Below are 21,981 nucleotides of genomic sequence, written 5' to 3' on the forward strand. Positions count from 1 at the left end.
GTTATTGTACTTGGCCCCACAAATCTTAGAAACATGGTGTCTAACCAGATCCTTACTCTGGATGGCATTGCCCTGACCTCTAGTAATACTGTGAGAAATCTTGGAGTCATTTTTGATCAGGATATGTCCTTCAATGTGCATATTAAGCAAATATGTAGGACTGCTTTTTTGCATTTGCGCAATATCTCTAAAATTAGAAAGGTCTTGTCTCAGAGTGATGCTGAAAAGCTAATTCATACATTTATTTCCTCTAGGCTGGACTATTGTAATTCATTATTATCAGGTTGTCCTAAAAGTTCCCTGAGAGGCCTTCAGATAATTCAAAATGCTGCAGCTAGAGTACTGACAGGCACTAGAAGAAGAGAGCATATTTCACCCATACTGGCTTCTCTTCATTGGCTTCCTGTTAATTCTAGAATAGAATTTAAAATTCTTCTTCTTACTTACAAGGTTTTGAATAATCAGGTCCCATCTTATCTTAGGGACCTCATAGTACCATATCACCCCAATACAGAGCTTCGCTCTCAGACTGCAGGCTTACTTGTAGTTCCTAGGGTTTGTAAGAGTAGAATGGGAGGCAGAGCCTTCAGCTTTCAGGCTCCTCTCCTCTGGAACCAGCTCCCAATTCGGATTAGGGAGACAGACACCCTCTCTACTTTTAAGATTAGGCTTAAAACTTTCCTTTTTGAAAAAGCTTATAGTTAGGACTGGAGTTTGCTGTCCAGCCACAGCCCAAGGTACTTGTATGAATTCACAGCCTCCACCACAGCTCCCTCGATCAGAACTGGTCGAAGACTTGGTCTTGACTTCCCAAAGTCAATGACCAGCTCCTTTGTCTTTGAGGCGTGTTGAGCTGTAGATGGTTTGTGTGGCACCAGGCATCAAAGTCCTTCAATAGGCTCCTGTAGTCCTCCTCTCTGTCATCTCTGATGCATCCAACAATGGCTGTGTCATCTGCAAACTTCTGGATGTGACACAGCTCAGCAGAAGTTAGAGGTGTATAGGGTGAAGAGAAGAAGGGCCAGCACTGTGCCCCTGGGGTGCTCCAGTGCTGCTAATCACAGTGTCAGACATGACCTGCTCGCTTCAGCTCCATGAAGAACTTGCTGACAGATGGTCCCGTCGTTAGCTGGTAAGTTTTTTCTGATGCTGTTTAGATGTTTATGGAGTGTGTTCATATCCTACTTGGTTTTTCTAATCATGTTTTTACCTTTTTCGCTTGTAACAAATGTGATACCTGTTCTGGACCGATTGTCATGGTAACTGTTCTGATATGAGAAACTATCAGACCGGAAATCAGCCAATCAGAGCGCGTGTAACATTGCAGCTCTATAGTAAAACCTAATTTTATATGGCTGTGATGCTACGCACGCTCTGATTAGCTGAGACTGAGCTGGTTTTAGATAATCTCTCTAGGGTTTTTTTTGTTGTTGATAGATACACAAATAGCTGTTTTATGGACCATGTTTTCCTCAACTTTGACCTTTGAGTAAACTGCTCCAAAATCTACTCACTAAAATATCTGTCAAAGTAATATTCTTAGCATGTTTGAGCTATCTATCCTTCTTGGTTGTTGAGATATACAAAAAAGGTGTGTTTTTTTTGGACCTGAATTTTTGTGTTATGACATGCAATTGTGTCAAGGAAAACATGACCTTTGTCAACCTACTCCAAAATCTAACCAGCTCTACTATAGACCTGTAAGTCCTATAGATATTAATCTATCTAATCTATCTATTGGTGTAATATTTCCATTAAGTTTGGAGTTAATCCATCCAGCAGCATTTGAGCAATCTTGTATGTACACGTACACACACACACACACACACACACACACACACACACACACACACACACACACACACACACACACACACACACACACACACACACTTTGTCAATGCACAAGATAATAAATCTTTGCAATAAATTAAATAAAAACATCAAAGAAAATAATACAAAGCATAAATATGGGTACTGACAAATATGTCATCACTTTTACAGCCAATTTTCTTTCCACAAATCAGGGGATGGATACATAAACATTTCCAAGTTACTGGAAAGAGGAGGAGGCAGTTCTCAAAAACTGAATGACTGTGTAAGAAAGAGACTAATGAGGGAAGCCGCCAAGATACTCGAGACAACTCTGAAGGAATTATAGGCTTTTGTGGTTGTGATTGTAGAAACTATGATAATGCAACTTTTGTTTGTTGCATCACCAGTTCTAGTTTCATAGTTAAATAGAAGAGAGAAAGACTGTCACTAGAAAATAAATAAAACATATGGGCTCGAAACTTAAAAAAACTTAAATGAAATTTCACTCCTGCTTGGTTCCATTCTGCCATGAAGTTGTATAACTACAGATTTTAGCTCCTGTGAGCAACAAACAAAAGTTGCACTAGTTTTTATAATTACAGGCACATAAGGTTATAACTCCTTCAGATTTGTTTTGGGTGCCTGATTTGGTGGCTTCCCTTACTGTCTCATTCTTGCACAGTCACTCAGCTGGTGAGAACTGCTTGTGCTAGATAGATTTACCCTACAGAACCATAATATTTATTTTTCTTATGATTGATGTAAGTAAAACCAAAGACATATTGAGTACCTTGAACATATTCGTGCATCCGTGCCCTGACTTGTAGGAAATTGGCTGTAAAAGTGAAAATTTAGTAACTTATCTGTGCCCATATTTATGCATTCCACTATTTTGGCCTTGATGGTTTTATTTAATTTATAAAATACTGAGGACATTTGTTTTCACTGTGAGTTTTAACATAGAAACATCCATTGTGTTTCTTTCCCAGTGCTTCTGGCGGAAAGTTAATGCCATAAAAATTAAAATATGTAAAAGAATACAAATGTGTCATGTTTCTCTGTAATTTATTGAAGTAGATGTTGATTGTGTCCACGCTTGATTCTACAAAAAGTGATGGGCAGCAGATTTATTTAGCAAATTACAACACTTTGATAGCCAGCAGGGACAAAGACAGACAGAACCAGCCACTCGTGCACTGACTTTATGAAGGGACAAGCATTTTGGTGCTGCCGCTCACTGTCTTGGGATCCATTAACCTGGTCGTCATGCATGTGACCCATCAGCACTTCAGAGGAAGTCCCCACAGAAGCTCACATGTGGATGATTAAACCGTTACTGAACAAGGGAGAGAGCAGACGACAGAAGATGAGAGGATGAGTGAGAAAGGGAGCACTTTGAAAAAGAGCAAAAGAAAAAAAAACAGTCAGTGTCATGATTCATGAATTAACACAGGAATGCCACCTAGGAGTGGAAGAAACACAGCAGGGGGTGTGGTGGGGGGTTGGGAGGGACCACTGATGCAGCAGGAAGAATCCAAAAGTAAATCCATGTGTGCCACTATTATGGACCTGAAGGAAAATGTAAATAAGAACATGTAAACATCCATTACTGCGCTGCATTTTCCTTTATTGTGTGTGTGTGCGTGCCTTTATACAGTCCAAAGCACTTGTTTTTTGTTTTTTGTAAAGATTTAAGATTTGGTCTTAGATTTGGTGGTGATTTTTGGCACCTTGGTAATATTACAGCAAAAGCCCCTTTTTACACTGTGTAGAGTTGCATTGAGCTGCATATCTATTACACAGGAATGGCTGCATCAGTTGGAGTGAAGCTTTGGCACACCGCTTCTTCTTTTTTGGGGGATTTTGAAGCTTCACTGCCAACAAAGTTCAGCAGAGCTCTGACTCTTTGTCAGCCTGGCTACGGTGCTGAAAAGAAACCTGGGGTTGTTCTTATTTTCTTCAATTAGTGATGAGTAGTAAGATGTCCTAGCTTTACAGAGGGCTTTTTTTTATAGAGCAACAGACTCTTTTTCCAGGCTAAGTGAAGATCTTCTAAATTAGTGAGACACCATTTCTTCTCCAACTTACGGGTTATCTGCTTTAAGCTGCGGGTTTGTGAGTTATACCACGGAGTCAGGCACTTCTGATTTAAGGCTCTCTTTTTCAGAGGAGCTACAGCATCCAAAGTTGCCCTCAATGAGGATATAAAACTATTGACGAGATAATCTATCTCACTCACAGAGTTTAGGTAGCTACTCTGCCCTGTGTTGGTATATGGCATTGGAGAACATAAAGAAGGAATCATATCCTTAAACCTAGTTACAGCGCTTTCTGAAAGACTTCTACTGTAATGAAACTTATTCCCCACTGCTGGGTAGTCCATCAGAGTAAATGTAAATGTTATTAAGAAATGATCAGACAGAAGGGGGTTTTCAGGGAATACTGTTAAGTCTTCAATTTCCATACCATAAGTCAGAACAAGATCTAAGGTATGATTAAAGTGGTGGGTGGACTCATTTACATTTTGAGCAAAGTCAATCGAGTCTAACAATAGATTAAATGCAGTGTTGAGGCTGTCATTCTCAGCATCTGTGTGGATGTTAAAATCGCCCACTATAATTATCTTATCTGAGCTATGTTTCTGTGTAGGCTCTCAGTTGTCCAGGTGGTTTCCATAGTAGAGAAGCTTGAATCTTCGACTGGACTGGGTTGCTTGCCGTGAGGACGTTTCACTTCAAATCACAGAAGCTTCCTCAGCTAAAATTCTTGCTCTGGTAGTCTGAATTCTGTCTTGACTCTTGTAGAGAAGAATAAACCGTCTCTCTACAAGAGTCAAGACAGAATTCAGACTACCAGAGCAAGAATTTTAGCTGAGGAAGCTTCTGTGATTTGAAGCGAAACATCCTCACGTTAAGCAACCCAGTCCAGTCGAAGATTCAAGCTTCTCTACTACTTATATGAGCTAAGCACTAAGTCAGACAAAAGGTCCGAAAATTCACAGAGAAACTCACAGTAACGACCAGGTGGACGATAGATAACAACAAATAAAACTGTTTTTTGGGACTTCCAATTTGGATGGACAAGACTCAGAGTCAAGCTTTCAAATGAATTAAAGCTCTGTCTGGGTTTTTGATTAATTAATAAGCTGGAGTGGAAGATTGCTGTTAATCCTTCGCCTCGGCCCGTGCTACGAGCGTTCTGGCAGTTAGTGTGACTCGGGGGTGATGACTCATTTAAACTAACATATTCATCCTGCTGTAACCAGGTTTCTGTAAGGCAGAATAAATCAATATGTTGATCAATTATTATATCATTTACTAACAGGGACTTAGAGATCTAATGTTTAATAGATGACATTTAACTTAGTCTGTGGTGCAGTTGAAGGTGCTATATTATTTTTTCTTTTTGAATTTTTATGCTTAAATAGATTTTTGCTGGTTATTCGTGGTCTGGGAGCAGGCACCGTCTCTACCGGGATGGGGTAATGAGGGGATGGCGGGGGAGAGAAGCTGCAGAGAGGTGTGTAAGACTACAACTCTGCTTCCTGGTCCCAACCCTGGATAGTCACGGTTTGGAGGATTTAAGAAAATTGGCCAGATTTCTAGAAATGAAAGCTGCTCCATCCAATGTGGGATGGATGCCGTCTCTCCTAACAAGACCAGGTTTTCCCCAGAAGCTTTGCCAATTATCTATGAAGCCCACCTCATTTTTTGGACACCACTCAGACAGCCAGCAATTCAGGGAGAACATGCGGCTAAACATGTCACTCCCAGTCCGATTGGGGAGGGGCCCAGAGAAAACTACAGAGTCCGACATTGTTTTTGCAAAGTTACACACCGATTCAATATTAATTTTAGTGACCTCCAATTGGCGTAACCGGGTGTCATTACTGCCGACGTGAATTACAATCTTACCAAATTTACGCTTAGCCTTAGTCAGCAGTTTCAAATTTCCTTCAATGTTGCCTGCTCTGGCCCCCGGAAGACAATTGACTATGGTTGCTGGTGTCGCTAACTTCACATTTCTCAAAACAGAGTCGCCAATAACCAGAGTTTGTTCCTCGGCGGGTGTGTCGCCGAGTGGGGAAAAACAGTTAGAGATGTGAACAGGTTGGCGGTGTACAGAGGGCTTCTGTTTAGAACTACGCTTCTTCCTCACAGTCACCCAGTCGGCCTGCTTTCCCGGCTGCTCAGGATCTGCTAGAGGGGAACTAACGGCGGCTAAGCTACCTTGGTCCGCACCGACTACAGGGGCCTGGCTAGCTGTAGGATTTTCCAAGGTGCGGAGCCAAGTCTCCAATTCGCCCAGCCTGGCCTCCAAAGCTACGAATAAGCTACACTTATTACAAGTACCATTACTGCTAAAGGAGGCCGAGGACTAACTAAACATTTCACACCCAGAGCAGAAAAGTGCGGGAGAGACAGGAGAAGCCACCATGCTAAACCGGCTAAGAGCTAGTAGCTGCGCTAAGCTAGCAGATTCCTAAAAACACACAAAGTGAATAATGTGTAAATAATTTAGAGGTGATTCAGCAGAGGGAGTGCTTTAGTTAAGACAGGTGAAGATTACACTGTGAAACAAATCGTTATCTAGTTAACTAGATCAATCTAACTGCGCAGATTAAACAGCTAACAGATACAGCAAAACACCGCTGTGCTCCGGAACAGGAAGTGATACAATACCGCAGTGAGAGCCAACCACCAGTAGAGGCAGTGATGTCACATGTATTTCACAATATAAGAGAATACCTGCAGTCCCACACTTTGACTTCATACACTTCTGATGACCAACTTTCTTAGGTGCTGTATCTATCCATTGATTCTGAAAAGATCACAGAAATGTCTACAAAGTGAAGTCCAGGGTAGCAGGGCAGATATGTGTAACAATTCTACTATGTATTATTTTAAGCATCTGTCCCATTCTGAAACCTTTCCTCACCAACAAAGTCTCCACAACCCAGTACCCAGTCCATGTGAGCACTGAACAGAGTACAGGCAGAAGACATCCCTGAATAACACCAGAATTCACCGGGAAGAAGTCAGAGATTCTGCCCCTCTTTGCACAGCAGTCACCTGTGTACAGTCTGGTTATGATGTCCAGCAACGTATTGGAGACTCCACAAATTCTCAGGCTCTCAGAAAGCAGCCTAATCAACTGAATCAAATGCCTTGCAAAAATTTGCATAGCTGACGAAGAAGCAGCGATACTTGTGCTTGTGCTACTTGGAAAGTTAGAATGCGGATAATGGTTGACTTCTTGGGTGTAAGGCCCAACTATTACTGTTACTTGTTTAACACAAGTAACTCACTGTGAGTAAAGCTCAAAACCCTAAAATTTCATTTTTATTACTTTTCAGAAAGTGAAGAAAAATGAATATTAGGCTGTTCAAAAAATAGCAGTGTCTGCATTTTTCTTTACAAACAAACTTTTACCACATAAACTGTAAAATGCTTGAAGATTTAACTTTTCAGATCTCTCCAGAGATGTTCAATTGCATTCAGGTCCGGGTTCTGGCTGGTCCACTCAACGACATTCACAGAGTTGTCCTGAAACCACCCATGCCTTTGATATCTTGTCTGTGTGTTTAGGGTCATTGTCCTGCTGAAAGATGAACTGTTGCTCCAGTCTAAGGTCAAGAGCGCTCTGGAGCAGGTTTTCATCCAGGATGTCTCTGTACATTGCTGTATTAATTTTTCCCTCTATCCTGACTAGTCTCCCAGTTCCTGCTGCTGAAAAACATCCCCACAGCATGATGCTGCCACCACGATGTTTCACTGTAGGGATAGTGCCTGGTTTCCTCCAAACATGATGCCTGGCATTCACACCAAAGAGTTCAATCTTTGTCTCATCAAACCAAAGAATTTTGTTTCTCATGGTGTGAGAGTCCTTCAGGGCCCCTTTGGTAAATTCCGACTAAGGCCCTTCTCCCCCGATCACTGAGTTTAGACAGGCAGCCAGCTCTAGGAAGAGTCCTGGTGGATCTGAACTTTTTCGATTTATGCAGTGTTGTATGAAGTACCTCAAAGTGATACTTGAGTGAAAGTAGAAGTATCTTACCATAAAATTACTTTGGTTAAAAAAATGAAATTACCCTAGTAAAAGTCAAAGTATCTAACATTTACTGTACTTAATTATCAAAAGTAAATTTCTCATATAAAATGTACTTTAAGTAAAATTATTGATGTTATAAATTTCCTATGTTTATTTACATTGTTGCTATAAAAGCAGTTTGGGTAGTTTTGTTCAGGCACCTTAGTGGGGAGCCTGGGTCCTAATAGTCTGAGAGTGGTGTTTACCTCATATGAGAGCAGAGTTTTACTGCAAATGTTTCGAAGAAATTAATACATCTTTTAAGTTGGCCGTGATGTGTTCATGAAGAAAAATACCATACACTGTCAACCCATACATTTGAGAGGCTGACCAGTGACTGTTTCACTCCTGCAATATTCAACACTGGTCCTTCGAGCCGGATTACTTCACTCACTACAGTGCCATGGATACACAGTGAACAACAGCATCTGAAAGCAGAGCTTTAAGAGACATAAGACTGACAGCTTCCAACACACCTGCAAGGCTACCATGTAAGCTTGCCACCAACACTCATGCCTTATTCGGCCAACTCCACGATGATATTGAAAGTGCCAGTGCGCAATGGCTGCAGTCTTCCCACCAGTGGACCGAGTTTGCTGATAAAGATGACTAACCATACACTGTGCTTGGGTCCAATCCCTGCCCCTCCTTAGGTGCAGTCAATAGGGTGAGTCAACGGGACACAACATTCACCAGCCTGGTTTGCTAACCATATGTGTGGAGCCTCAGTCATCGACCCGGTCTCAACAGAGCTGTCACAGTCAGTGTCTAACAGAACATAGCTTCAGCATAAATGAGAGAGGCCCGTTACACCCCATGGCCTGGCTCATACCGACTTGAGTTCCCAGTTGAAACACGCACCTTGTCTGAATTTCCCAACAGATGCCAGCATTCTGCTGCAGCAGCTGTCACTCTCACCAATGGGAATCCCCTTCCCAACCCCAAGATAATCTGCCTCTAATGTCATCACAAACAACAACTGCAGTGTTCCAGTCACAGACAACCCTAGCTTATATGCCAGGCAGGAGGCAGGAGAGCTATGTGCTGACAGTCTTTACCAGCAACATTAGCATCAGCAACACTATCTGGAGCTTCAAGGCTGCCACCTCCAACAGTGACAAGTGTGAGCCCACCACAGACTAGTCTTTAGGCGACACAGGTAGTAAACCACATGGGCCAGCAAAAGCAGGCAGTACCTGTGTACCGGCTTGTCTATTTGCCAAACCAGCCTCTGCTATTGTATATGAGTCCCATACACAGCAATATGCCTGCAGTTATACAGACTCAATATCAGCCTGCACCAACGATACCTGCACATCAAACTTACCTGCTTCCTCCGGCTGTGCTGCCACCAACATATCACCCCCAAACAGCTCCGTATCTCAAACACCAACTACCAGCTGTCAGTGTGCATCAACCCCCACCTGTTGTCTCTGCACAGCCAGCATATCATCCACCAGCATATCCATGGAGCCATCAACCACAGGTACTGCACCAGCCTCAGCCACCTCCACTGACTCAGCCAGTCTACCAGCTGGTGCCTTCATCATCTGGTCCAGCAGCACATCAGCCTGCACAAACCCTGCAGACACAGTATACTGCTCAGTCTCAGTATACACCCCCACAGCTACTACCAGATCCACAGCCTCCAAGACAGCCAGTCCCGGTACCAGAGCTCCCTAAATTGGTCCACGACAGCAAGAGAGAGTTTGCTGACCTTAAGATGGCACTAGACCACCTACTAGACCCCCACACTGAACTCTCTGAGCATTACGAAGGCAGAGCCTTCAGCTTTCAGGCTCCTCTCCTGTGGAACCAGCTCCCAATTCAGATCAGGGAGACAGACACCCTCTATACTTTTAAGATTAGGCTTAAAACTTTCCGTTTTGCTAAAGCTTATAGTTAGGGCTGGATCAGGTGACCCTGAACCATCCCTTAGTTATGCTGCTATAGACTTAGACTGCTGGGGGGTTCCCATGATGCACTGAGTGTTTCTTTCTCTTTTTGCTCTGTATGCACCACTCTGCATTTAATCATTAGTGATTGATCTCTGCTGTCTTCCACAGCATGTCTTTTTCCTGATTCTCTCCCCTCAGCCCCAACCAGTCCCAGCAGAAGACTGCCCCTCCCTGAGCCTGGTTCTTCTGGAGGTTTCTTCCTGTTAAAAGGGAGTTTTTCCTTCCCACTCTCGCCAAGTGCTTGCTCATAGGGGGTGGTTTTGACCGTTGGGGTTTTTCTGTGATTATTGTATGGCTTTTGCCTTACAATATAAAGTGCCTTGGGGCAACTGTTGTTGTGATTTGGCACTATATAAATAAAATTGATTTGATTTGATTTGATTACAAATACAGTGTTCTTATGGAACACTTGATCCTGGATGAGACTAAGCTAACAGCCCAAGCCTGCAGACACAATGCACAGCCCTACACTGCTGCTATGCAGGCCCTCCAACGCCAATATGGACAGCCTCATCAACTCGCCCAAAGTGAGATTGCAGCTACTACTGTGCTCAGTAAGCAAGCTTTACACTTTCAGACATTTCTCAAGGCAGCAAGAGGGCATTTTACTGTGTGAAATGCTCATTGGTTCATTTAGAAAGTAAAATCACACAAATGTACATATGTATATGAAAAATCAGGATAGAGAGATTATAATTGGTAACATATATTTACAATTTCTAACACAACCCTTGGACCCTCACTCATTGGTGTCCTTCTGCGGTTCAGGCAGTATCCAGTTGCCATCAGTGGAGATATTTGGGCAATGTTCCATCAGGTTTGTCTACTTCCAGAGGATCAGCCATTGATGAGGCTCATCTGGAGGAATCTACAACGAGATTCTGAGCCCGATGTATACCAGTGGCAAGTCTTACCTTTTGGCATAACCAGCAGCCCCTGCTGTGCCACCTTTGCAGTGCAAAAACACGTCAAAGACAATAAAGAAGGCAATGAGGACATCCTACAGTCCTTGGAGCAATCATTCTATGTAGACAACTGCCTACAGAGTTTGTCCTCACCTGAAGCTGCCCAACTATTCGTGGATAAGATGAGGTGGTGCCTAGCATCTGGAGGATTTGAGATCAGGCAGTGGGCGAGCAATATCCCAGTGGTTGTCTCCCATCTACCATCCATTGCCAGATCAGAGAGTGCAGAACTGTGGTTGGCCGAAAGGCAGACCGACCCTCAGGAGTCAGCTCTGGGTTTGAGGTGGCATTGTCCAACTGATCGACTTGGTTTCCGATCCAAGGTTATGGAGAGTAAGACCCCCACTATGCGACACATATATAAGGTACTAGCCCGGCAGTATGATCCTCTTGGAGTGATTATCCCTTACACAACACAAGCTAAGATTCTTGTCCAGAAGCTGTGGGCAAAAAGGAGAGGTTGGGATGACCCAAACCTTCCCCCCAGCATCATTGATGCGTGGTCTAGCTGGGAACGAGAGCTTCCTGAGCTAGGGAACATCACTTTACCACGAGCTTATGCACCACCAGAGGTCACCACTGAAATCACAAAATACACTCTACACATCTTCAGTTGCTTACCTCAGCACAGAGGTTGATGATGAAGTCCATATCTCATTTGTGATGGCCAGGTCTAGAATGGCCCCAAAGCGCCAGCAGTCAATGCCACAGCTGGAGCTCTGTGCAGCATTGACTGGAGCCCAGTTGTCCTCTCTCATCCATCAAGAACTCACCCTCAATATCACCCAGACCTTCCTATGGACTGACTCTACTACGGTCCTTACCTGGATGACATCTGAGTCATACAGGTTCAAGGTCTTTGTGGATACGTGGGTCTCTGAGATCCAAGAGTTGACAGCCATGCACACCTGGTGGTATGTTGACACTGCTAACAACCCTGCTGACGATCTTACCCGCGGCAAGACTTTGGCTGAGCTGACAGCGTCAAGTAGATGGATTCAGGAACCACCATTCCTGCATACTTCACCTGACAGGTGGCCGTCACTTCCTTGGCAGAGCCGGAAGATGTTTCTGAGCTAAAGCAAAGTATCTTCTGTGGTCTCTCACAGACAAGCCAAGGACCCCAGATTCCAGATGTCACAAAGTTCAGTAGTTGGTCCAACCTGGTTAAAGCTACTCAAGAAGCAGTGGTTGACCCTGCCTCACCTAAGCCTGAACCCAGTGAGGCAGAGATTCTCCTGCTTAAGGCCAGCCAAGAGGACTGCTTTCAAGAGGAGATTAAATGTCTCAAGGTGGGTAAGTTGGTGCCACCTAGCAGTAAGCTCCATATGCTGTCCCCAGAGATGGATTCTACCACAGGTCTCATCCGAGTTGGTGGACATTTCTGGAAAATGAATGACTCCTATGACATGGAAATCCACCCCATAGTCCTTGATCCTTGCCATGCAGTGACAGGACTCCTCATCGGGGATTTTGACAGACGCCTACACCACCCAGGGCCTGACAGGGTCTATGCAGAGGTCAGACGGCATTATTGGGTCCTGCAAGGGAGACAGGCCATTAAACATCATCAGAGATCTTGCACTGAATGTAGGAAGTGGAGGGGGAAGCCAGTTGTGCCCAAGATGGCAAACCTGCCTCTTGCCCGCCTGCGGATCCTTAAACCTCCACTTTTCTCTACTGGCGTTGATTGTTTTGGACCATATATCGTTAAGGTTGGTTGGCACAGTGAGAAATGTTGGAGAGTCATCTTCAAATGTCTCATAATACGGTGCATCCATCTGAACTTACTGGTCAACTTGGATGCAGACTCCTTCCTTTTGGCACTCAGAAGATTTATTGCTCGCCGTGGAACCCCCTCAGAGATTCTCTCAGACCAAGGGACAAATTTTTGAGGCTCAGAGAGGGAGCTCCGTGAGGCCTTCGCTGCTATGGAGACACAGCTTCAAGACAGACTTGCGCAGCAGCAAATCAAGTTTCGGTTTAATCCACCAGCAGCACCTCATTTCAGTGGCGCCTGGGAGCGTGAGATCCGATCTGTTAAGCATGCTCCGCAGGTAGTCATCGGTGCACTGCCCCTCCCTGAAGAAGTCTTGTTGATCCTCTTGATGGAGGTGGAAGGCAACCTCAGTGCCAAACCTTTGGGGTATGTGTCGTCAGATGTCGCTGACCCGGACCCCGTGACGCCAAGTATGTTTTTGATGGGGCGGCGGGATGCCTCCCTCCCGCAAGTGTCTTATGCTGCGGACACGCTCACAAAGAGACTCTGGTGTCACTGCCAAGTGATGGTGGACCACTTTTGGGCGCGGTTTCTTCGGCACTACCTGCCATCTCTTCAAGTACGTCAGAAGTGGCAACAATCTACTGATAATATTACTCAGAACACTGTAGTGATGAATGTGGACCCTCAGCTGCCAAGAGCTCACTGGCCTGTCGGTAGAGTTGTGAAGCTGAACGCAAGTGCTGATGGATGTATTCGTTTAGCTGAGGTCCAGGTTGGAGACAAGACCTATCTGCGACCAGTGGCACGTCTGGCCCAGTTACCGGCTCTTCTGGATGACTGAACTGACTCAGGGACTTTACAAGACCTGAGGAAATTTATGGTTTCTTACATAATAGCCATACTATTCTGGGGGCGGCTGTTATAAATTTCCTATGTTTATTTACATAGGAAATTTACCCTAAACCCTAAACTGCTAAAAGCAGCTAGGTAGTTTTGTTCAGGCACCTTAGTGGGCAGCCCGGGTCCTAATAGGCTGAGAGTGGACTTTACCTCATATGAGAGCAGAGTTTTACTGCAAATATTTCAAAGAGATTAATACATCTTTTAAGTTGGCTGTGATGCGTTCATGAAGAAAAATACCATACACTTTCAACCCATACATTTGAGAGGCTGACCAGTGACTGTTTCACTCCTGCTGTTGCTGTAATGCTGTTATGAAGAGAGAGATAAAAAGAGCTGTACTGTGAACCATGTGCCCATATTTACTCTCTCACCGGAGTATGTGAGTGGATGAAGCACTATTCAAAATAACAACGCTGATTAATATCAATATTCAACAATTGAGTAAAAGTAAAATCCAAAACGAGTGGAGCGTGAAACAGCGACACGAAAAGAAAGTCTGTGTGGTGTCTGGACAATCCAGGAAGGGGGCCTCAGCCCCTATAAAAGCCTGGATCCACCTCTGACGGAGCAGTTGGTCTTGGTGACAGGATGAGTAAGCAACAGGTGGATAGATGTACAGAAAGCTGCCATTCTTTTTCCTGGAAGACCCACACACTTTTCCGTTAAACACAAAAGCCAGGCTCTTGTGAAACAGAACCATCATTTATAGCTACACAGTTGTGCCAAATTTAAAGAAAAGTAGGAAAAAAAAACAATGCAAGCGTCATCACCACCAACCACTGCAAAGCAACCAAACGCAGCGCTCTTTGTGCTCTCAAATCCAAAACGTGCTGCTTTCACACACAGCATCTCTGCAGAAATTTCTAAATAAAATAAATGAGACGAAACAGCCACGCCGGCCAGTTTTGCCCAACGGGAGCCAATCCGTGCATGTGTGCACGGATTGGAGTCCAAAGCGCAGATGGCCCCCTTTTCACCCTCCAGTCTCCTCTTCCACAGCGGGGGCCCAGATTCAACCTGTCACCTTTATTTTTTATTTTTTGTCTTTTAAACTTGTTTTATGTCAACACTGCAATTGCTGCAGGGGTGAAAGGTGGACACACCTCCGCCACAGCTGAAGAGGACTTTATCTCTTCCCAGTACGGCGCACTGCTGCTTTCACCTCTAAATTCCTTCTACTTTCATATTGTAGTAACGAAGGTGGTTAAAGAAAATGTATCGGAGTAAAAGTGTATATTTTATTGAGGAAAAGTAGTGGAGTAAAAGTGAAAGTCGCCAGAAATGTAAATAACGAAATAAAGTACAAATACAGTACTTAAAAATTCTACTTAACCACATAACAAAGTATTTCTACTTCTTTAAATTACAACTCTGTATTTATACATGACTGAGGCCAATGTGCTGACTGTAACCTTCACTATGCTGACAGTAACCAGACACTATGTGGCTTTTCCCGCTGCGGACACCAACAAAATAAGCGTATGAATCATAATGAAGTGACGTTTTTAAGAATACTACCATATGCTCAGAATAGAGATAAACGGTACAAGTTTGAGGGAAATGCACTTTTTCTGATACCAAAGGTGCATCTCACTGTTTAAAGTGTGTTTTGAGATCTATTAGCTACTGTTGTCAAAGAGAGGTCTCACACTCATCAACTAACAGATATGTTTCCTTGTGGCTTTAGCTCATGGATTTGGAATTTATTTTTACCCCAAAGTGAAGCTGCCAGTTTGGAGAACATCCTGATGCCTTTTTCTGCAGAAGAGGTTCCCATTTCTTTGCTCAAGCTCTGTGAACAAATGTCTAGAGCCTTAATTTTGCAGGTTTGTCTGCAGATGGCAGCAAATACATTTGTGCTGGTAACACTTCTGGTCAAGTATCCTACAGTAAAGCAGATGGAGACAGATTTGTTGAAAACAACAAAGATTCAGTCTGTAAGATTTAATCCAAATGAATGGACAAGATCATCAGTGAAATCACTGAATTAAACCTCCACACATGATCACAACAACCACAGACGAGATGCAGTGGGGGAAATAAGTATTTGATCTACTGTCAGTTTTGCAGGTTTTCCCACCTACAAAGAATGGAGAGGTCTGTAATTTAAAAAAAAATCCGGAAATAACAATGTATGATTTTTTTTTTAATAATTTATTTGTATGTTACTGCTGCAAATTAGTATTTGAACACCTACCAAGACAACGAAGAAGAGGAGGAAAACGTTGCCACGAACAGCGGGAGAAGAAGAAAACTAGAAGGGTGGAAATGAGAGTGGGGACTTTGAATGTTGGTAGTATGACTGGTAAAGGGAGAGAGCTGGCTGATATGATGGAGAGGAGAAAGGTAGAGATATTGTTTGTGCAAGAGACCAAGTGGAAGGGAAGTAAGAGCAGGAGCATCGGCGGTGGGTACAAGTTGTTGTACCATGGTGAGGACAGGAAGAGAAATGGTGTTGGGGTCATTTTAAAGGAAGAGTATGTTAAAAGTGTGTTGGAGGTTAAGCGAGTGTCTGACAGGGTGATGAGTGTGAAGTTGGAAATTGAAGGGGTGATGATGAATATCATCAGTGCATATGCCCCACAAGTAGGTTGTGAGATGAAGGAGAAAGAAGATTTCTGGAGTGTGTTAGATGAGGTGGTGGAGAGTGTGCCCAAGCATGAAAGAGTGGTGATAGGAGCAGACTTCAATGGGCATGTTGGTGAAGGGAACAGAGGTGATGAGGAAGTAATGGGTAGATATGGTATCAAGGATAGGAATGGGGAAGGACAGATGGTAGTTGATTTTGCAAAAAGGATGGAAATGGCTGTGGTGAATACCTACTTTAAGAAAAGGGAGGAGCACAGGGTAACATATAAGAGTGGAGGAAGGTGCACACAGGTGGACTACATTCTTTATAGGAGATGCAAGCTAAAAGAAATCACAGACTGTAAGGTGGTAGCAGGAGAGAGTGTCACTAGACAGCATAGGATGGTTGTTTGTAGGATGACTTTAGAGGTAAAGAAGAAGAGAGTGAGAGCTCAACAAAGGATCAGATGGTGGAAGCTGAAGGAGGAAGACTGTTGTGTGAAATTTAGCAAGCAGGTGAGAGAGGCACTAGTTGGAGGGAAAGCAATTTTGGACAACTGGAAAAGTACTGCAGATGTGGTGAGGGAGACAGCTAGGGCAGTACTGGGTATGACATCTGAACAGTGGAAGGAAGACAAGGAGACTTGGTGGTGGAATGAAGAGGTCCAGGAAAGCATAAGGAGAAAGAGGTTGGCGAAAAAGTTTTGGGATAGTCGGAGAGATGAAGAAAGTAGACAGGAGTACAAGGAGATGTTGCGTAAGGCGAGAAGAGAAGTGGCAAAAGCAAAGTAAAAGGCATATTGCGAGCTGTACAAGAAGTTGAATAGTAAGGAAGGAGAAAAGGACTTGTACCGATTGGCCAGACAAAGGGACAGAGCTGGAAAGGATGTGCAGGAGGTTAGGGTGGTAAAAGATGCACATGGTAATGTGCTGACGAGTGAGGAGTGTGTGCTGAGAAGGTGGAGGGAATATTTTGAAGAGTTGATGAATAAAGAAAATGAGCGAGAGAAAAGGCTGGATGATGTGGTGAGAGTAAATCAGGAAGTACAAGAGATTAGCAAGGAAGAAGTGAGGGCTGCTATGAAGAGGATGAAGAGTGGAAAGGCAGTCGGTCCAGATGACATTCCAGTGGAGGCATGGAAATGTCTAGGAGAGATGGCAGTAGAGTTTCTAACCAGATTGTTTAATAAAATCTTGGAAAGTGAGAGCATGCCTGAGGAGTGGCGACGAAGTGTGCTGGTTCCTATTTTCAAGAACAAGGGTGATGTGCAGAGCTGCAGTAACTACAGAGGCATAAAGCTGATCAGCCACAGCATGAAGTTATGGGAAAGAGTAGTAGAAGCTTGGCTTAGAAAACAGGTGAAGATCTGTGAGCAGCAATATGGTTTCATGCCGAGAAAGAGCACTACAGATGCAATGTTTGCTCTGAGAATACTGTTTGAAAAGTACAGAGAAGGACAGAAAGAGTTACATTGTGTGTTTGTGGACTTAGAAAAAGCTTATGATAGGGTGCCAAGAGAAGAGTTGTGGTATTGTATGAGGAAGTCTGGAGTGGCAGAGAAGTATGTTAGGGTAGTGCAGGACATGTACAAGAATAGTGTGACAGCAGTGAGATGCGCAGTCGGAATGACAGACTCATTCAAGGTGGAGGTGGGATTACACCAAGGATCAGCTCCGAGTCCTTTCTTGTTTGCAGTGGTGATGGACAGGTTGACGGATGAGATCAGACAGGAGTCCCCATGGACTATGATGTTTGCAGATGACATTGTGATCTGTAGTGAGAGTAGAGAGCAAGTTGAGTCTAGTCTGGAGAAGTGGAGATATGTTTTGGAGAGAAGGGGAATGAAAGTCAGTAGAAGCAAGACTGAGTACATGTGTGAATGGGAGGGAGCCCAGTGGAATAGTGCAGTTACAAGGAGTAGAAGTGGTGAAAGTAGATGAGTTTAAATATTTGGGGTCAACTGTTCAAAGTAATGGAGAGTGTGGTAGAGAGGTGAAGAAGAGAGTGCAGGCAGGGTGGAGTGGGTGGAGAAAGGTGGCAGGAGTGATTTGTGACCGAAGAATATCAGCAAGGGTGAAGGGGAAACTTTACAAAACAGTAGTGAGACCAGCTATGTTGTGTGGTTTAGAGACAGTGGCACTAACAAAAAGACAGGAGGCAGAGCTGGAGGTGGTAGAGCTGAAGATGTTGAGATTCTCTTTGGGAGTGACAAGAATGGACAACATTAGGAATGAACATATCAGAGGGACAGCTCAGGTGGGACGGTTTGGAGACAAAGTCAGAGAGGCGAGATTGAGATGGTTTGGACATGTGCAGAGGAGGCACCCAGGGTATATAGGGAGAAGGATGCTGAGGATGGAGCCACCAGGCAGGAGGAGAAGAGGGAGACCAAAGAGGAGGTTCATGGATGTGCTGAGAGAGGACATGCAGGTGGTTGGTGTGACAGAGGAAGATACAGAGGACAGGGTGAGATGGAAACGATTGATCTGCTGTGGCGACCCCTAACGGGAACAGCCGAAAGACAAAGAAGAAAAAGAAGACCAACCTGCAAGAATTCTGGCTCTCACAGACCTGTTAATTTTTCTTTAAGAAGCCCTCTTATTCTGCACTCTTTACCTGTATTAATTGCACCTGTTTGAACTTGTTACCTGTATAACATACACCCATCCACACAATCGAGCAATCACAGTCCAACTTGTCCACCATAGCCAAGACCAAAGAGCTGTCCAAGGACATCAAGGACAAAACTGTAGACCTGCACAAGGCTGGGATGGACTACAGGACAACAGGCAAGCAGCTCGGTGAGAAGAAAACAAATGTTAAGATTATTTATTAGAAAGTGGAAGAAACACAAGGTGACTGTCAATCTCCCTCGGTCTGGGATTCCATGCAAGCTCTCACTTTGTGGGGTAAGGATGAGTCTGAGAAATCTCAGAACTACACAGGAGGACCCGGTCAATGACCTGAAGAGAGCTGGGACCACAGTCACAAAGATTACATTAGTAACACATGATGCTGTCATGGTTTAAAATCCTGCAGGGCAGCAAGTAGAGGTGGGTGGATCGATCCTAATATCGATACCAAAGCTGGTATTGATATTGAACAATCCTCGTGTAAAAAGATGGATACTCAAGCTTTTTTTCCTCTCTCCTGCACGCACTGAGTGCTGCGCACGCGGATTCATCAAAGTCTCCTCTCTGTAAGAGCAGCGCTGCGCTGTGTCACACAACACAGAGCAGCGCACCCTTGTGGTTTGTCAGTCCTCTACCACGGGAGATTTTGTTTTAAGTTGTGTTGAGTGATATTTTTTTAAACAAAAATGTTGATTGTGATAATAAAGTATTTTGTTGTCATGTACAATGTCTGGTGAAATTCTATCCTAGGTCTTTTGTATTCTTTGGATCTATGAAGCTTAAATATGAAAACGTATCGGTATCAATATCGGCGATACTGGGCTTGTATTTACTTGGTATCGGCTCAATACCAAAATTCCCGGTATCGCCCATCTCTAGCAGCAAGGTCCCCCTGCTCAAGCCAGCACATGTCCAGGCCCGTTTGAAGTTCACCAGTGACCATCTGGATGATCCAGAGGAGGCACGGGAGAAGGTTATGTGGTCAGATGAGACCAAATAGAGCTTTTTGGTATCAACTCCACTCGCTGTGTTTGGAGGATGAGAACAACCCCAAGAACATCGTCCCAACCGTGAAGCATGGGGGTGGAAACATCATACTCTGGGGGTGCTCTTCTGCAAAGGGGACAGGACGACTGCACCGTATTGAAGGGAGGATGGATGGGGTCGTGTATTGCAAGATTTTGGCAAGTAAGAGCATTGAAGATGGGTCGTGACTGGGTCTTCCAGCATGACAATGACCCCAAACACACAGCCAGGGCAACTAAGGAGGGGCTCCATAAGAAGCATTTCAAGGTCCTGGAGTGGCTGAGCCAGTCTCCAGACCTGAACTCAATAGAAAATCTTTGGAGGGAACTGAAACTCAAAACCTGGAACATCTGGAGAAGATGGAGTGGACCAAAATCCCTGCTGCAGTGTGTGAAAACTTGGTCAAGATCTGCAGGAAACATCTGACCCCTGTAATGGCAGACAAATGTTTCTGTACCAATTGTTAAGGTCTGTTTTTCTAGGGGGTCAAATACTTTTTTCATGCGATAAAATGCAAATTAATTATTTAAAAATCATACAATGTGATTTTCTGGATTTTTTTCTTTTTTTTTTTTTTTTTTTTTAGATTCTGTCTCTCACAGTTGAAGTGTACCTACAATAAAAAATACAGACCTCTCCATTCTTTGTAGGTGGAAAACCTGCAAAATTGACAGTGGATCAAATACTTATTTCATGTGATAAAATGCAAATTAATTATTTAAAAATCATACAATGTGATTTTCTGGATTTTCTTCTTCTTCTTTTTTTTTTTTTTTAGATTCTGTCTCTCACAGTTGAAGTGTACCTACAATAAAAAATACAGACCTCTCCATTCTTTGTAGGTGGAAAAACCTGCAAAATTGACAGTGGATCAAATACTTATTTCATGCAATAAAATGTAAATGAATTATTTAAAAATCATACAATGTGATTTTCTGTATTTTTTTTCTTCTTTTTTTTAGATTCTGTCTCTCACAGTTGAAGTGTACCTACAATAAAAAATACAGACCTCTCCATTCTTTGTAGGTGGAAAAACCTGCAAAATTGACAGTGGATCAAATACTTATTTCCCCCACTGTATGCCTCAGTTGTATTTTATCTTCCATTGGAAACATTTTAGTTGTTTCCATCAGTCTCAGGGCTGAAATGTTCTGCCCTGTCACTGGCTCCCCGTGGAACGTTGGTGCTGCATGAACAATAGAAAGCAATAGCTGCCCTTGAAATCTAAAAATGTAGCAGCAGACACATTTCCAAATCTCTTCAAAATACTATCCAGGATGTTTTTTACTGTTGCAGAGTAATTAACAGTTTCAACGAGTGTCAATTTTGAAAAGGTGACACTGTGGGACACTGCAGAAATCCATTCCTGCATGCTTGTGAATGTGGCTGTTTTGTCTGTGACTGTATCAAATATGATTCAAATGACTCCACTCACTTCTTTGCTTGACTATCCTAAAAAAAATAAAATAAATAAAAATCCATAAGCCACCATTAGAAAAAGACATATTGGGTTTGGAAATATAAAGTAATATTTCTAAGTGTAATCCAGTCCATGACAACAAGTGCCTCATTGATTGATGCTGTGATTTGGTTTCTATATGTAAATTAACTGAATTGAAATTGACACTTCTGAAATTTTTCTGTGGAACTCAGACTTTGTCAAATTTAGTGTTTTTGGGAACTGTGTGTTTCATGAGGCTTTCAAACTTGCAGTTATATGCAGAACTGCAGATTTTCTTGTGCGGATCAGGAACAGGTAGCTCACTGGGATAGGAGTTGGCTACCAAGATGTAAACTGGGGATTGATTTGCATTGATTTGATTTGCAGTTGTTGGTTTGAGCCCCAAAGTGGTTGGATCTATGTGGGAGGGGAATATGAAGGAATAGCACTTGTCCGACTTTTACTGCCACAGCTGAGGGACCCTCAAACATCGGACCCTCTGAAAGCAATTTCTCTGGATAAATAAAGCTTTAAACAAATCTAAATTAAAGTGAATAATAATGACAGGGTTAAAAATAAACATCATATTATAATATTTGAGTAATGTTTGTCTTTCTGTTCCCCTTCTCCTCCTCCCAGGTCCTTTAGTTGACTTCCACCAAACTTGATATGTGGATGACAGTCAAGCCCAGAGTTGTCCTTAAAGGGCTTATTTTGACAAATGTCAAGGTCATTGGGGTCAAAGGTGAAAGTTATTCCCTTCCCACTCTGATGTCCACCATACTTGGCACACATATGATGATGGATTCTGGTACTGAGCAGCCGAACCCTCATTTGGTTTTGAGTCAGGAACCTTTC

Source organism: Thalassophryne amazonica, chromosome 2 (assembly GCF_902500255.1).
Source record: "Thalassophryne amazonica chromosome 2, fThaAma1.1, whole genome shotgun sequence".
NCBI lineage: Eukaryota > Metazoa > Chordata > Actinopteri > Batrachoidiformes > Batrachoididae > Thalassophryne > Thalassophryne amazonica.